This window comes from Lepisosteus platostomus, chromosome 9 (assembly GCF_059453375.1).
Source record: "Lepisosteus platostomus isolate fLepPlt1 chromosome 9, fLepPlt1.hap1, whole genome shotgun sequence".
NCBI lineage: Eukaryota > Metazoa > Chordata > Actinopteri > Semionotiformes > Lepisosteidae > Lepisosteus > Lepisosteus platostomus.
The window spans coordinates 24,120,588-24,134,258 of record NC_142619.1 but is presented as its reverse complement, the minus strand read 5'-3'; the positions used below and the strand labels follow the sequence as shown (position 1 = coordinate 24,134,258).

Here is a 13,671-nt window from a genome sequence, read left to right as displayed (position 1 = left end):
GTCTTAGAAAAAAGATAGGATTTCAAGAGAACACAAGATCTACATATTTCATTATTTTACTAAATGTATCATGGCCAAAGGGGCAGATAAAAGATCTCAAAAACCTTCTCAATATTTTTATCCAGCAAAGGGCTTCAACCTTCACTTGAGATTAACACAATTTTAGTCCTCTTTCAATAACCTGCACGTTAATGTGCTACAGAGAGTCCTCACCCTCTTTCCTCTTCTACTGTCTGAACTGGGCTTTTCTGTCTAGTATCAGGAATGTATCAGATCGATTCTTATATTTATTTGAAGATATCACCACCACACTGTTTTAAGAACGTTAAATTTGTAATGAAAATGCAATGGGCTCTACAGTACCTTAAAAATGCTAGGGCTCCTTTTTAAAAGAACACTCTGAAATGTTGCAACTTAATTACTAATTAAAAAGTGTTTTTAGCATTTTGGTTTTTGTGTACTGGATCCTCATGTGTCACTATAAAAGTAAAATGGCTTTGGCATTGGTTTTCTGAAGGTGATCATGATTCATTTGAAAATGCCATCCAGAATCTACAAAGTATTAATCATTATTTTTATTTCTTAAAAAAGCTTTTGTGGTGTCAGTAGTATTTATAAAATTATTACTGGCAAGCTGCACTTAAAGCTTTTTTTTTTGCATAGTTTAGCAAGGTTAATTTAGCTGATACTTTATGCAAATGCAGCATATTTAAACTACTGTGTATAAACAAAAAATTCAGACTTTCTTCATTAAAAATTCTTGCCCATGCATTTTTAACCCCACTTCAATCAAGGCATTTGAAGCATTTAATGGTGTAAGCTGTTTTCGGATTCAGCAGTCACCTTCTCATCTGATTTGCTTCCAGGTGTCCGTAATATCCTCCTGTCCTCTCAATTACTTACAAAGTCAAATGTCTACAAGATCATTTCTTCTTTGTCCCTTGAGATAAGTTTCCTAATGGCACTGATAGAAGCCATACAATTGCAGTCCAATTACTAAGTACTGAACGCACTGCATCAGTGTGTCTTTCCTTACAAAATTTCTAGATTTAAACCATCTTGGAGAATGAACAACTGCAAATGTAGCTATATTTTTGTTTCTCTTACGCTACTTGTGTTGAATAATTTCAAAATTCTGTATCGCACAAATTTAAAAATGTCAATATTTCTCTAAATAAATAATTGGTGTCTAGTGTAACAGAACTGAGTGAGCCACACTATTAGACTTATTTTTATAGGTATGCTGTATTTGCAGTATAAAGTATGGACACATATATTTTGCTATAAATTGTACTTACTTTACTATTTAAAGATTTGTATTATTTTTAATTTTATAACCTGGAGAAAATGACGAATTGTCATACAAAAACTCCAGTTATCACAAATATTCCTAATTTTATGCTTTAACTTGTACATTTGACTATAGAGAATATACAGCAATAATTTATTGTACACCATTTAATACAGAGGTAATTTGTACCTGAGAAATTTCAGACATACATCCTAAAGATAAAGTTTTTTAGGTGACAGTACAGGTACTGTATGAACAGTACAGATATTTAACATAAATAATGGGATAAGATCCATGAAGTGTCATTGCAAATGAAAGGAGGTGAAGATACAGTATCACAATATCTGCACTGGAATATTCATCTCTTTTCACTTTTTTGTCATTAGATGACAAAACCTGAAGTACAAGCGTTATTCATTATCTTGCTGTTGACATAGTTTTAAAAATACTACTGTATAATTACATCTGTGTTTTCTGTGCAGCTTGTACTTATAACTAAAATAGTTAAAGCCATCTACTAGCTCAGCACAGTTTATTAACTGTTTTATAGCTGTGATTTATTGGCTGATTACTTCCAATCTATTACATGAAGCAGGACCATTTCATTCAGCAGCTAACTAGCATTAACAGCTAGTCCCCGAAATGTCAGTGAACGACCTCTTGAAAAGTAATGGACTTTTAATAGAGCAGCGCTAAGGCAGAAGAAAATGTCTATAAGGAATTGATGACTTGAGTTCAGAACCCTGGACAGGTCCCAGTATGAAACTGCTGAAACCGTAAAGCTTTGATATCGTATCGTATTTCCTGGAAAAGATATAATCTTGCAAACAAGTCCTAAATCCTTTTCCTTTTAGATAAACAAGCAGTGATAGCTAGTCAATACATCCCATGTCCACCCTGCTCATAAGAAACCCAGTTCAACTGCTTATTTTTGTGGTGGTATTTAGTGCTAGCATGATAGATGACTAAGGCAAATCACTTTGACTATATGTTACGCAATGAGAGCAAGCCTTGCAACTTTCCAGCAGCCAGTGACACAGTGGTGTCAATGTGACATACACAGTGTGAATAAAGCTAAATATCTATTACTATAGATCTATTATTGTGCTCATTTCATAAGAAAGCAGTGCAGTCCATAAACCATGCAAGTACAAAAATCTTTGTTCCAATCAGCCTTGTTCCTGTCAGCCTCTTAGACCAGATTCTGAAATTTGTTGGATTTCCTGTATAAAAAAATCCCTAGGATAAAAACGGCCTCTCCTGGTTAGTAGATACATTTTTAGAATAGGGTGATTTATTCTGCAGTATCCCAATTTATATACTGTATATACTACTGTATATATAGAGATTGATCTTTTCACCAAAGCTGTACCGGAAAACAAAGAATTTAGGTCCCTGTGATTAAACCAACCTCTGATGTATATTTTTGGGAATATTTTACAACTTGGGGGGGTTATGATTGTTTTATGATTGGTCTATTTCTGGCAATTCTCTCCATTGTAACTCCCTATTTGTTACATTATCATGTTTCACTACTGTTCAGTTTGTGTATTAGATCTATAGACTAATTAGAATTAGATTACTTTTATTTTGAATATCACTCAAACTCAGATCATGATTCAGTTATTGTCTTTCTTTTTAAACCAATTAAAACAGCTTACAAATATATAACACAAAAAACATAATACATTTTAATATATCAGTATTTGAGAAGCAAGCATAAAATAATCAGATGTTTCCACCTCAAAATAAAAAGAAAATATAAAATGTGTCCACCTCAACCTAATAATTGCAAATCAAGCAACATACTATATATAAGATGCCACTTTTTTTGTGTGAAAATGCTTTTTATGTCATTATCAGATGAGAAACCATCTATGCAAGGGTTATGTCCTGACACTGCACCTTCACTTATTTTAATATACTGCCACCTAGTTGAAAATAGTGGTAAAACTCTTAGCCTATTCTTAATCAGGCCTTTCCTGCTCCTATGGTCTCACATATTTAAACTAATAAAAAAGTATTAAAATGTAATATTATATTTAATATTGTTTAATACTTATTTAATAGTATAACAATATTAAAATTACAGCTAATAAAATGTGTAGATTTCAATTAAAGGTTTTGGCATTCTACAATTCCGAAGCACAATACAATAAAGAAATAATTTTTAGATTATTAGTCCAAAATTGTGGGTCTGCAAAAATGAAAAACAAGATGACATTTTTACTTTCAGTTTCATATTCGGGAAGCCTTGATGCAGAGTATGGTTAGGTGTGTTAAAATGGTAAACGTATCTTAAAAAAAAGCAGATTTATGAGAAGGCTGAGAACACATTACTGAATATATGTAAACTGATTTTCTTTTTTTTTAGGGCTAAGACCATAAAGTCACATTGAAAATAAATAAATTGTTCTGCAGTTAACTTATTTTATAGTTTCAGATTGCACTCTACCTACAACTGGAAGATCCATCTCTTTAACAATTATCCAGTATTATCCAGCAGCCATATCACCCTGCAACTCACAACTGGCAACCCACTGAAGCTAAGCAGGTGTGAGCCTGGTCAGTACCTGGATGGGAGACCTCCTGGGAAAAACTAAGGTTGCTGCTGGAAGAGGTGTTAGTGGGGCCAGCAGGGGGTGCTCACCCTGTGGTCCATGTGGGTCCTAATGCCCCAGTATAGTGATGGGGACACTATACTGTAAACAGGCGCCGTCCTTCGGATGAGACGTAAAACCGAGGTCCTGACTCTCTGTGGTCATTAAAAATCCCAGGGCGCTTCTCGAAAAGAGTAGGGGTGTAACCCCGGTGTCCTGGCCAAATTTCCAATTGGCCCTTACCAATCATGGCCTCCTAATACTCCCCCTCTATGAATTGGCTACATTACTCTGCTCTCCTCCCCACTGATAGCTGATGTGTGGTGAGCGTTCTGGCGCACTATGGCTGCCGTCGCATCATCCAGGTGGATGCTGCACATTGGTGGTGGTGGAGGGGAGTCCCCATTACCTGTAAAGCGCTTTGAGTGGAGTGTCCAGAAAAGCGCTATATAAGTGTAAGCAATTATTATTATTATTACTATCACATTCCCAGTTATCTTCAGGACACCACAGTCTCTGTCTGAAAAAAAAAACTAAATTCCCAGTATTGGCACAGAAACAAAGCTAAACATATTTTCATCCATAAGGTCTGAGTCAAAGAACAATTATATTAATCTTTTAAACTTACTAATTTTAAGTTAATTGTAACCACACGATGGTTAATTCCCTTGTTAAATGTTAACAGAAATTTGACAAAAGCTTGAAAAGTTTACAATAGCTTAAAGTTGACAGGAGCTAAACAGTTAACAGCAGTGTTATGTAGACTGAAATTAGTCAAATCACTGGAAGTCTTAAGAGTTTATCACTGAAATAATAAGTTACAGTACATGTAGTCATATTTCTGTCTAAATGTGATAAAACCTTTATGAGAACACCACTTACATTGGTATAAAACAACAGTGGGACAACTGAGCACCAATTACTGTCACCAATAAATACTGTGCTCCACAGAAGTGATTAATGAAACATTTAAGACCATTTAATTTCATCCAAATTCCAAAGCATTGCCTTTTAACCAGATCAAATTTACAGCACGAAACTTAAACTACAGTATGTAAAGACAGTAATGGGCATTGGTTTACGGTGGTGGTCAAACAAACAAGGCAATTTTTAACATATCCAGAGCTCTGAATTGTATTGCGTACATGGAGATGATGACAATATTGAGTAAAATATAATAAAAGTACATGTTTTACTATTAAATATTCAATTAAAATTTCAGATACTGTCCATACAAGAGCGTGGTTGAAAATTATGTTAACTACCCACATGGATCACCTTTTTCACTAGACAAAGCAGTTTCTTTTAAAAGCAAAGAAACTTCCAAATTTTAGCATTTTGATTGTGCTGTTTTGTGCTGGTTTTCCTACTAAAGGCACTCTGAACTACTTAATTGTAGTAGTGATTAGAAACTCATTTCAATTTCCTCTTCTTTTAGGTACTGTTTTTAAACAGTGATTTTCAGATTCTCAATATTTCCAAAAAAACTGCATTAGTAAATTGGGATCCTCATTTTGGGGGCTGAAATTATTACAAATTCTAGAATTAGAATTAGAATGAAAGCTGACAGGTTCCGAAAGCTTTCTGAAGTGGCACTACACCTGACATCACCATACTGTAAATACTATCACTAATGAGTATTACTATTGTGTTTAAAACTTAAACCTTGACCCTCTAACCTAAAGCTAGCATACAATATATTTGAAATCAGAGCTGAGCAAATTTGGCTCCTCCAATGAATGTCCATTGGTCCATTTAATATGTTAATTATTCAAATGATCAGTGTTTAGTCAGCTGTTGGAAATGAATGATATAATTGCTAATTTGGTAACTTCAACCAGAAGAATGGAAAGTACTATCCCCACTTGTCTGCCCCTCCACTGGACATGTAAATCTGAACACTAGACAAAATCCAGTCACTACCCCCGATCCAGTAACAAACCTAATTCTCAACAGTCCTTAAGAGAAATGTTGCCCCACTTCCTACTGTACGCTTAGCCTTTCTAATCTTATTCTAAAACTAAAAAAAAGAATATCCAAGAAAAGTGATCCAATTTTACTTCCGTCCCTATCTATACCTTAAGGTTATTTTCAGCTAGCCCATGTCCAGAATGACTTGTCAGGATTGACGTTTCTGAATATTTCATGGGAGTAGCTAATGTCAGATGTACAGTATAATACCAGACTCTTACCTTACTGTATGAATTTCACTAATTATTTTACCATGATTTTTACCATTTCTTAAATACCCAGTAGTAGTTATAACGACCTATTCTATGATTTTTTAGATGCAATGATGTAGGAAGTAGGACAAAATGAAGGATTAAGAAACAGTGTACAGTATGAGAAAAAAAAAATGAACCCCTGGTTTACTTAGTACACGTAAGGGCCTAATTAGAATGAGGTGGCTAAATTATTAGGTAACAAGTAAACAAAGACTATTGAGAGGAAACATCTAACTGAAGTTAGTACTACTAACTGCTCAAGGTGGTGTCACTAATTACTAATTAGTTTGTATATTCTTGCAGGTTTCTTCTAAGTCCAAAGACATTCTGGCAGGTTAATTGGCATCTGGGAAAACTGGCACTGGTGTGCGCATGTTAGTGTCTGTGGGTGCCTTGTCCAGGATGTATCCTGCCTTGCACTCACTGCTTGCCAGAATAGGCTCTGGCTCCCCTGCAACCCTGTACAGGATAAAATGGTTAGAAAATTTCAAAAAAGATATCAAAAGTAAAAAAAACTGTTACACAGATAAAGAAGTGCACTGCTGTATAGCTTTCTTTCAAAACTGTAATTTGTACAATAACAAAAAACTTCCAAAAAATATTTTCATACAGTATTATCCATATACTGTATGTTAACAATTAAAACTTTAAGAAATTAATTAAAATGTGGAATAGTAGGCTAGTAAACATTTAATAGTAAGATTAAGTGTCTAAATATTTTTCTTTTGAAAATATTGTTTGCTCATTTTGTCTTTAATCTCAAAAGTATTATAATTATGACTTCTCATGCCGAGGAAATGCTGCAATAAACATTTCCAACACAAGATGGTAGTATCATACAATAAAGTGGAGCAGCATAGCCTTAATAAGTGATATGTTAAAATTTGCTTTCATAAAATTGAAATAAACTGTCATGGACAATAATATTGTCAAATTAAACAAAGTGGTTTTCTCAAGATATAGTTCTCTTATATAATAAAAGTGCATTTCTAAATAAAAAAAATATAAATTGTGTCTTGATGGCTTCGAAAATTGTTAATATACAGTATGTCTCAGTTTTTAAACTAGACACAGTATCTGACTCATCTGCAGTCCATTAATATAACAGCTTGTCCAAAATAACTTTTTAGTCACTTGACATACACAACATATGTTTATATTGTAGTTTTTGCACAAAATAAAACACCAAAATAAATTCATATACCAAAATATATCTGCCATGAATTCATACAATGCTTATTAAGGCCTGGAGTGATATTTAACATTTTACCAAAACATGCTACACCTGCTACTGAGGGTGTAGTATGTTTGAGGAATATATCATACAAATCGCTAAAGCAAAAAAACCAAACAAATCACTTTGGAAGCCATTTTGGTTTCATCACTCACAATTGTATACAGTATATAGTACAAGTGCATTACACAATTGCTTTGAACTGTTAAATGTTCCAGCATTTTTTTATGATGTCTGTTGTGAGGTGGAAGCTGTTAATACAAAAAAATAAGTACATGTAAGTCTGTGACAGAACTGGCTTTAAAATGAGCATGGACTGTTGGTCTGAGGAACAGAATGTTCTAGGGAAGCAATAAAAGCAACATGGGTCACTTCCAATGATTTTACTGAAGGTTGCACAATGTCACTGGCTGAAAGCAGACCAAGCTTCTAGGGACCATAATTGAGAACAGCAGGTACAGAGTACGATCAATGCATGTGAGCAGTAATGCCATCTTCAACACACTCTGAGAGAGCCATAGGGATTGGGGTCACTGTGTCTTTTTTTCATTCAGTTCCCATCTCAGGGCTACATCTTACTGCTGTATATCCCTGAAATGTAACTTGTGTTCATCTTTCAGGATTGGAAGTGAAGTCATGAGTCATTGCAGGTAATGGCTCATGAAATAGCAGTCAATACAGCAGTTCAGTCCACCTACTACTCCATTAATTATGCTGATTTTCTGAGTCATCTGCACAGCAAATATACATATACTTTTCATAATATACTGCAGAAACAAACTCTGTCTTTCATTGAGTGAATCTTTGCAATCAAGAATCCTTAAATTACTTCTCATTCATGGCATTTGTATTATTTTAATGACACACATAACACAAACATGACAGAATCCTTGTTTCTAAAACACACAGTTTGTATCTGCAGTAAATACATTTTTCTCATTGACTTGTACAGTATGTTAATAAATAAATACATTATGAGTGATTCAATATCTTTTTGTAAAAGAAAGGTAGGGTCCCATAAATCTGTTGTTTAATTATAAAGCTCCTGTTTGGCATCTATTAACCATATGAATGGTATCTATAAATCATATAAAAATAAATTAAACAACAGAGAATGGAACAGAGAAAACAAAGTAAAGCTCCTGAATCAGATGCCCTTTTCTGTGCCAAAATATCTGTTGCACACTCATTCAGGACAATTGATTTTAACTAAAGTTAATAAATCTCTAAACTTAAGGCATTCCTTCAACTCCAAAACAACTTTATGTGCAGCGCCTTCAAAACTGTGTTGTACAGTTATCAGAGCTAATACATTGTATACAATGTAAACCAAATGTAATGCAAACCTCCATTGGCAAGTCGGGTCAAACTCATTAGCTTCTTCTCAAGATTAGGTTGAAATATCATCAGAATTTTCAGAATCGCCCTCAATGAACCACAGTGGGTGCAGTGTGTTAGGTCATGGTATGAAGTCAAAGTTGTCTCTCTGACACATTGTTCAGAGCATGCTATCAGTTGAAAATGGATCTTTCTGGATGACAGGATTAAATGAATCCATTACTTCTTAGTTCTGCTTACTCACAGTTTGATCTCAGAGATAAGTAATATTCTGTTTGGCAATGACAAATCAGACAGTTGAAATACAAAAGAAGACAAGACAATCAAAATACACTGTTTTTATACGTAGGAATACAGAAAAGGGCATATTAACAGTTTCATCAGCAAATTGCAGTTAAAATGCCCAATAGCATAAATGCCATAAATGACATTACAAATATCATTTTACAGTACTTATTGTATAGTTTTTTTTTTAATTGACAAAATATAAACTATATTATTACAATCTAGTAAGGCCCAGGAACTCTGACTTGTAATCTTGTCTCTTGGTTCTTCATATTCCTCAAATTTGCCAAGTGCATTTCTCTGTTCTCCTAGCCTATTTGTCTTGAGCACTGTGTTCATGGCAAAAGCATTAAATTATTGACTCAGTTCCTTTTTATCATGGCACAAGCGCCAGTTACTGTATTTACACCAATGGTGCCATGATTGGAAATCATTGAGAAATATATGGTTATGCTACCAGAAACGACTCCAACAGCTCACAGTGCCCTGCCTGGATATTTCCAATGTTTATTTTTATTAAATGTCTTTGCCATTTGAGTTCTCCTCTTGGGCTAGCTTTGGAGCTCTGCAGGAGTACCCTTAAGGTTTTGAAAAGGTTGTAGCAGTAGCAAGTATTATTTCATTAAGAAAATGCCAAATCTAACAAACCAATGAGAATGAACGTGGTTCTGAGAATGTATTATTTTTCTTCCGTCAAGATTTAGTCCTAGTAGATAATTTATTAAATATTATATGACACTTAAGTAAAGCTCAGTGGAGAAAAGTGACCTTTATTTGCAAGCTTGGACTGAAAGACCTGACTCCAGAATTGTATTTACATAAAGGACTAAATGAATAAAGTAATGATTTCCTATTGCTAATGGGAAGATAAGCCTGTGATGCTTGTCTGAATTATGCAGGTCAGAGGTGGCGAAGTATTTTTAATCCAAAGCCCGATTGCATATTGATCTTGATTTGTCAAGGCAGATGTTTATCAGGTGCTGAGGTGTAAAGATTAAAGTAGGACTTCAGTGATGATTTGTTACTAGGTCAAGCTCTGTTGCTCTTTCAAAGAGATCTGATAGTCAAAATGTAAGTTCAGACTGTTACAGTAATGTCACCGTCATGGAATCTCAAAAGCCCTGTATTAAGAGGACATCTCTTCGTGTATTGGGTTTAAAGCTGTATGGATTAGATGCAAAGAGGTGCCTGAGATTCCTTAAAGTGGCAGTTCAGTCCTGAAATCTACGTACATGTGCATACTGATAATTTTAATCTTGATTGGTAAATAGCAGTACACAGGCTGGATTTTACAGAGCTGCAATGCTGGGCTAGCTCCAAAGTGCCAGTCCAAAGAGGAAATTAGCCAGGACACTGGGGATAACACCCTGGCTTTTTCAAAAGGTGTGATGAGATGACTCATGACCAAGCAGACAAGAGCTCAGTTTAATGTCTTATTTGAAAAAAGGCACCTTCAAGGGTGTAGGGTCTTCTGTCAGGAGTTGGTGCTTTGGAAATTCTGGTCCAGAGGGAAGTGTATTACCTACTGGCCCACCAAAACCATTTACAGCAGCAAAATATTTTTTCTTAGAGGTCTTCCATCCATACAGGTGGAAGTGTGACGTATTCCCTATGAAACAGGTGTCCAGCCATCTTTCAGGATCTGCACGAAACAACGCAATAGCAAGAAGTCACACGGTTGACTCCTGAAATGGCCAAAGGGGTCATGTTTCCATGTGGTGTTGGAAATGTATTGTATCTGCAGGTGATACAGCAGCAAAAAGTGTCTGGTGTGGATGGTAGCTGTGGATGGTAAAGAGAACTATGAATAAATAAAATAATATGAACAAAAAGTATGTAAGATTAAAATATATGAGATGATGAGTGAGTTTAGAAGCCTTTTTCTACAAAAAAAGATGTTGTAGATTTTCAATCACTAACGTAATCTACAGGTGTTGAGTAACAGCTACAGAACAACTTCTGGGATAAGACAGGAAATTGCCCACACCACAGTCAGCATAGCTTACTGTGGTGAGCTAAAGAACACATGTCCCAGTAGCACTCTACAATATCCTCCTGGAGTCTGACACAGGCACTGGCTTATTCTATAGAACTGGTAAAATTAAAGCCTTCCAGAAAAACTGCTGTTCATCATATCAAACCTTTTGTTCAAACATGTACAATATATCTGTTTGACTGTCTGGTATAGGGCTTGGAGAAAGCTCATTAAGGATGTCAATATTAATAAAGCAGTCATCAAAAAGCTAAATAAAATACATCCAGTCCATCTAAAAAAGATAACTCTCTCTTATTGCATAGGAACGACTAACAAAAGAATAAAATCTTATGCAGGAGGTGTCCACACACAACAAAAGAACAAGTTAATTCCATGCTGAAAGGTAGAAAGAAGAAAGAAAAACCATAATGTTCAGCTGTTAAGTCTTCTTTCTGGGTGGAAAGGTCTCTACAATATAGTTTACAAGATTGAAATATCCTTAAGAGTTACTTATGTATGGTATTTGGAAGCTTGAGATGATGTCAATTTACAAGGAGACTCAATAAATGAAGAAATAACAGTGCGCTGGGAATAGATTAATGAACTGTTATCGGTGATAGAATTTAGTGTGAAATTCCTTGTCACAAAATTGCATAAGCTACCAAATGTATTTAAAAGGTGACTAGTGTTAAAATCAATGAATACCATTCAGTCTTATCTAGTCCAAGTTCACATCAGCATGTTAAGTTCCCAAGCTGTAATGTTCAAAGCATGTCAATTCGCTTTCTGCCTGACAAGCCTTAAAATATTCAAGAATACCTCACTTCCTACTTAAATAATGCCAATAAATATAAAGTATAACCGAAAAACTGTGACAAATTCTCATATTAGCTTCACATTTGAAGGCGTTTCTCAAAGAGTGTCAAACAGACACATTTCCATTTTTTTTCTTAGGGGAAATACAATTACAGTTCAATTAAAAGAATTAAATGCTCTAATAGTGTTTTGTATCCTTGGTTCCAGAGTTGGACAGAATTGGAACAATGAATCATGGTGGATCAGGTCTACTTTTTATGCTATAGACACTACCAAGATGGCATTTTCCTAGCCATTAGTGATGAATCCAACATACTATTTAAAACAGACTTATTACATATTAATAAGTCTGTTTTATACAGTATTTTTTTGTTTTAAGCAACCATCCAGGGAACATCCTACAGTATTAGCCACATGGAAAGCAACACCCTGGACAAAATTTAGACTGCAATTTTGTGCAATTTTTAAATGCTAATTTACCTGGAGAATGTCTTTGGGCTGTGGGAGGAAACCAAATGACCCTGAGAAAATCCATGTGGATACAGGAAGAACATGCAAAACTCATAATGAAAGTGCCCCATTCTAGAATCAAGCCCAGGCCACCAGTGCTGTGAGGCTGCAATGATAACTGCCAAGCCACGTATGTTTTAAAAGTGCATGCTGCAGTTGATTTTTTTAAATCAGTTGATCAAAGTGAATCAGCTCACTGAGTCACTTTCAACAGAAGTCTGGAATTAGGTTATTAGCATTGGAGTGAATTTTATTCTTAAACATACATTTACCTCTTGAGGTTGAAAGACCGTTTTGTACAATGACTATACTCAGGATAACAACCAAAGGGACCTATGCTATGGCCTATTGAATACTACACTTCCTTCCAAATATGAAAACCTTCACTATGAATCTTCATGAAACTTTAAAATCCACAATGGTCCCTTATTTACCGTCATTAATTTTTACAGTAGCTTTGCTATTGCTTTATATACAATTAATAAATGTGTAGTGGTTGACTCTGGTTTCCTGTACTGTAGATTGCTTTACACTGCCTCCCTTATACTCTCCAATCAGGCACTGTGGAGTTCGATGCATAGGCTAAATGACAGGTGATTCTATCAGGTGATATATCTTGTCATATGTCAGGGTCTGGTTCTCTCTGCCTGGTAAAGATGTTGTACTAGTAAGCTAGATTTACTAACAACTGGTAATTCTTAATTGAGGGGATTTAAATTGATTGGTGACTCCAGATTAAATAGATCTATACTGTATGTACTGTATGTCATGTTTGCAGTATATTTCTGAAAACTAAGCGGTTTGAAATGTATTTTTCATCTGTTTCTTAGCAACAATCCAGGAACAAAACTGTTTTTCACATCTATAACAACCTAACCATACCCAGTACATGTGTATTTGTAAATATATGTACAGTAATTAATATTACAGTAATAAACATATTCTGATGTCTAGGGACTTCAGTGTCACATTGAACAAAACTATACCCGTACCTACTGAATTGTAGAATCCACTTATTCTGCCTACACAACTATTAAGACAGCATCTGTTAAAATAAATATACTTATTTATTTAGACCCTCATTTGTGCATGATTATATCAGCGTACATAAGGGAAAATCTTTTTTCTTACCTGAATCCCCACACCAAGAAAAGAATCCCAAATGTCACCGCACAAAGAGAAAAAGAGAAAAAATAAACTATCACAACAAAGCTAATCATTTCTGTGAAAAAAAAACATGCCAAATTCCAAAGGTCAAAACACCACAACAAGATTTTCAAATTCACATATCCAAGGATATAAAAACAAACATTAAAACATTTTTCACAGGATCAGTGTAATCTGGGTCAGTGATCCAAGATGTTGGAACCGATAACAGGCTAATTCATAAACATAGA

General features: G+C 34.8%; 1 protein-coding gene across 11 annotated transcripts in view; it reads right to left on the bottom strand.

Annotated features, from left to right (window-relative positions):
- ppfia2 (PTPRF interacting protein alpha 2) overlaps positions 1–13,671 on the bottom strand; it is a 308,407-nt gene that overhangs the window by 212,949 nt on the left and 81,787 nt on the right. The gene's annotated exons all lie outside the window — the stretch shown is intronic.